Below are 4,894 nucleotides of genomic sequence, written 5' to 3'. Positions count from 1 at the left end.
CAGAGAGGGAGACAGCCCATAAGAGACTCTTAAATACAGAGAAAAAACTGAGGGTTGCTGGAGGAGTGTTGGGTGGGGGGATGGGCTAAATGGGTGATGGGCATTAAGGAGGGCGCTTGCAGGGATGAGCACTGGGTGTTATATGTAAGTGATGAATCACTAAATTCTGTTCCTGAAACCAATACTACAGTATATGTTAACTAACTTGGATTCAAATTTAAAAAAAAAGTTTGGGAGGTCTTATTAATTACCATCATAAAAGGTACAGGACTAAAAATTTGAAACCTTGAATTATAGTCCCAGCTCTGCCACTTACTGGCTTTATAAACTTGGGCAGTTAATTTCACATTATCATCTCAGTATTGTCATCAGATGAGAGGTTGGAAAGGACCCTGTGAATGCTGACATTGTAAGGATTCTAAAGATTCTCATATGGCATTTCTCAGCCAAAAATGACAATTGTGGCGTTTGCAGAAGGAATGACCTCTGAACCCCCATGTCTCCCCTCATTTTCTACCCCACCTGCTTCTTCTGACTCACATTGGTCCCCTTTTCTCTCTTCCTCAGGCCCTCCTCTTCTGCCCGATTTTCCCTGTTCAGTTATTTCTGACAGAAGACAAAGGGCCTGTAATTGTCCAAGTAAATCAAAGGAGTTAGCTGATCACTGGGTTGTTAGAAGAAACAGCAGAATTTCTCCAGGTATGACTTATCTGAGTCCATCTGAGTAGGCAATCTCTCTGCTAATCTCCTGTTCTTGCCATTTCCCATAAAATTTTTTATTTATTTATTTTGAGAGAGATGTGGGGAGGGGCAGAGATAAAAGGGAGAGAAAGAATCCCAAGAAGGTTTCATGTTCAGCACGTGGAGCCTGATGCTAGATTCAGTCTCACAACCATGAAATCATGAAGCCGAAATCAGGAGTCAGATACTCAACTGACTGAGCCACCCAGACATCCCACCATTTTCCATCTTGCATTTGGTTCATGGTTATCTCTAGTCTGAAGCTTCCCATACTCAATTTTGGGGACACTGTCCTTGAAATGTCCTGAGCCCCACTTCTATGCGCCTTCCCACAGAAACCTACCCAGTCTGATTGTTGGTTGCCTCATCCTTTACCCTCTGGGTCCACAAATGGCTGAGGGTTTAAGAGCATGAGCTAAGGAACTAGAAAGCCTGGGTGTGAATCACAGCTTTGCTACTTTCTAGCTTTCTGACCTTGAATAAGTTCCATATCCTCTTTGATCCTTAATTTCCTCATCTAGATGCAGGTGCTGGATAAACTGCTTATTGTATCTTCACTTAGGTGCAGGCTTGGGAATACAGAGTTCCTAGACTGCCTTGAGGGTTGTCCACCTAGTTGGTTAACTAGGTTTGTTTGTTTGTTTACTGCCAGGTTGGTGACTATGGTATTGGAGGATTCTTTGAACCTCATTTGGATTATTTTTTGGTAAGGGCAAAATGTTACTCCTCTGAGCTGTGTTTCGAGTGGCAGGAGAAGGTCAGAGCTCATATGGAAGGTTTGTCTTCTTCTCATGGGGCCTCTAAATTATTAAAGATAAATCTTTAGGGACTGTTTTAGAATAACACCCCAGAAGAGAAAAAAGCCTTTACCCCCTTCTCCTAACGTGATGATGTTTCCTTCAGCACCTAGAATTGAGATGACTTCTTGGGATGGAAAGTGATAGAGAACTGCCCTTGGTTCCTGAGACAGGGGTTAGGGGTCGCATGTCATCTGGGGCAGGTTCCCCTCTCGGTGCGCCCCCATGGAGGAGACCAGGTGCGCATGGCTGCAGCCCTAGATGCTCTCACCTCCTCCTGTATGGCAAGGAAGGCACTGGCTGCGGGAGCTCAAGAGGGGGCGGCCTGTGCAGCCTGTGTGGGCATGTGAGTGGAGGTGATCAGGGCCAGATAGTGGAGGGGAAGCCACATGGCCAGCCTCCAACTGGGGCTCGAGCTACTCTGCCTGGGTTTAAAACTTTAAATGAGAGTAAAGAGTATTATTTATAAGAAAATGGGAGTGAATAGTCATCTCTAAAACCTCTTTCAGCCTTTTTTCATAAGAGAGACCATATTAAACTTACATATTTGAAGACTGCATAATCCTGCCTCCAGCGCCAGTCATTTCTCTGTTTTGTGATCATTGTGACTCATAAGAACTTTTTCAGTAACGAATGAAGTGATCCAGGGGCATGGAAAATACAACTTTTACACTGTTCTGGGATTGGCTATGAGCTCCAGCATTTTCATTGGCAAGAGTTTCATTTTGAAAAAACAAACAAACAAAAAAACCCAACAACAACAAAAAAACAGTCTTCTGCAAGTTGCCAGGAAAGGCTCCAAGAGAGCAGGTCAAGGTGGCCATGCATATCTTAAAGAATCATTGTGGTGGGCTGGATTGCTATCAATGGGAGCAGGTGAGGTGGCCAACTTTGCTTCATATGCCTTTGCACCAGCCACCCTTGTGACTTCATTAGGAGCTCTCAGCATCCCAGTAAGTGCATCCTTTCTTCATACACCCACTCTAAATGAAAGACATAATTTTCATGGGAAAATTGGTTGTTTGCTAAGTATTCTAGAATCTATAGTTATGGTCATTCATGCTCTAGAGAAGAGGAGATCAAGACTTCAAACGAAATGTCTCATAAGCTGGGAGATCCAGGTTTTGTAGTCTTTGCAACCCTTGTGGTCATTGTGTCATTGATATTAATCTTTGAGGTGGGACCTTGCCATGGACAGACAAACATTCTTGTGTACATAGAAATCTGCTCTGTAATCAGAGTGTTTTTGTTGTCCTGTGTTAAGGGCCTGAGCCTTGATATCAAAGAGATGTTTGCTGGAAAGCCTGTGTTGTGACATCTGGCCAGGATTCTGCTGCTGAGCCTTATAGTCTGTGAGAGCACACAGATTAATTACCTGGGCAGGGCCCTGGGTATATTCACTACTTTCATTCTCACTTCAGTATATTACATATTTTTTACAACCTCAGTTTGAACTGGTTCAGCTATTCTTTTTTTTTTTTTTTTTTTGAGAGAGAAAGAGAGAGAGAGAGAGAGTGCACACGCACGCTCATGAGTGGGGGAGGGGCAGAGATAGAGAGAAACACAGAACCTGAAGCAGGCTTCAGGCTCTGAGCTGTCAGCACAGAACCTGACATGGGGCTCAAACCTACAAACCACAAAATCATGACCTGAGCCAAAGTCAGACGTTTAACCAACTGAGCCACCCCGGTGCCCCATGTTTAGCTGGTCTTTTTAAGAAGTGGCAAGATATGCGTATTAATGATGTCGATGGTACTTTGATGGTACTTTTACAATCATTGTGGGAATATTCTTGTTGCATGCCTCTAAAGATATCAGCTTTATTCTAGGTAGTCTCCCTTTGTCTTTTTGAAAGACAAAAAAGCAGTGAATGGCAATCTCTCTAACATGTATGAAGTTCTTAATAATAATGAAGGAAGCTTAACCTGTGGAATTGAAGAACACAGTGATGAAAATATCTCCTGAAGAAATGGAAATCTCACAGCTTTTTAAAAATTAGTGCAATTAAAAGATGAATCTATAATTGGATTATAAAGTGAATTTGAGTATCAGAATGTGACTGAAAAAGCATTGTTCTCAACAAATGTTCTCTAGAGACAATCTTTTTTAAAGTTTCACTGAAATTGACCAAGAAATTATTTTTCTTATGTTTACATGTTGGTAGTTCACTAAAATGACCTCATTACATGGCCAATTTCTATTGGCCTTGTATTAATATAGAGGTGTTTTAAATTTTCCTTTTGCCAAATCTAAGTGCATTGACAGTTTTAAGTCCATAAAAATGTTTTATTTTTTCATTGGTGATGACAATCTGAAATGTACATTTGTCATCCCCACTCCATCAATCCCTGACCATTTGGAGGGTTTTTGATTTAAAAAAGAAGAAAATTTTCCTAATCATTATACTGTGATTTACCTTACCTATACAAATGATTTTAATTTTTAAATGTTAGCTTAAGAGAATCCTGTTATTAAATGAAGAATAACTCATTTACAAAAGTAAAAATGGTGGAGAGTTGCCCAGTGGAAATCTTTCTCATGCTATGACTTAACACCACACATTTGATGTTTTCCTATTCCTTGATGGCACCTTGCTAAACCAGTGCATCCTGCGTCTCTCAGGCAGTAGCCTGACTGATTTCATTCTTCACTTACTCTAATTCCTTGATACCTGGAACCTTGATTACCATTTTACATCAGCTCTTATACTTTTCAGTATATTTTCATGAGTTACATTGTCACTTTTATATTCTGACAACTCTGGGAAATAAAGTCAAAAGATTAGTTCCTTAAATTTAGCTCATGTTATAATAAAAAGAAAAATTGAAACCATTAAAAAAAAAAGTAATAGAGAACCACACAGAATCCTTTGCTCTCACCTGTGGCCCCTCTTGTGCTAGGTTCCTCTGCCTCTCTGCAGGTGAGAGGCACTCACTTCTCTGTTGACATGAAGAGCACTGGAGTCTATTACTGTTAGCTCCAATACTTTAGCCCAGCGCAGTTCACTGGTGTGGCTGAGCCAAAAAGAAAGAAAAGATACACATTTTGTCCTTTGGGACAAAATTAGGAAACTAGACAACAAATGTTCTTTAGCAGATTTCATGTGCTGGTTATTGTCCTGGGAATTAGGGCTAGGAAAGCAGAGAAGACAGTACCAGTTCTCATAGAGAGACCATAGTGTTTTTCTTTTTTTTGAGAGACATGCATATGAACAGCTACTTTCTAAATAATTGGAAAAGCATTAAAGGACATATGTGTGCAGTGGTCCTGAGTCCCAGTGAATAGGCATACAACCTGAACATTCAGAGAAGTCTTCCTGGAAGAGCTAGCTCTAAGCTAAGACTGTTTCTTTAAAC

At 40.9% G+C, this 4,894-nt stretch overlaps 1 pseudogene; it reads left to right on the top strand.

Annotated features, from left to right (window-relative positions):
• The first annotated feature begins 1,783 nt into the window (after positions 1 to 1,783).
• Positions 1,784 to 3,530, top strand: LOC125164235 (magnesium transporter NIPA2-like; annotated as a pseudogene).
• The last annotated feature ends 1,364 nt before the right edge of the window (positions 3,531 to 4,894 follow it).

This window comes from Prionailurus viverrinus, chromosome A1 (assembly GCF_022837055.1).
Source record: "Prionailurus viverrinus isolate Anna chromosome A1, UM_Priviv_1.0, whole genome shotgun sequence".
NCBI lineage: Eukaryota > Metazoa > Chordata > Mammalia > Carnivora > Felidae > Prionailurus > Prionailurus viverrinus.
This window is presented reverse-complemented; position numbering and strand designations above follow the sequence as displayed.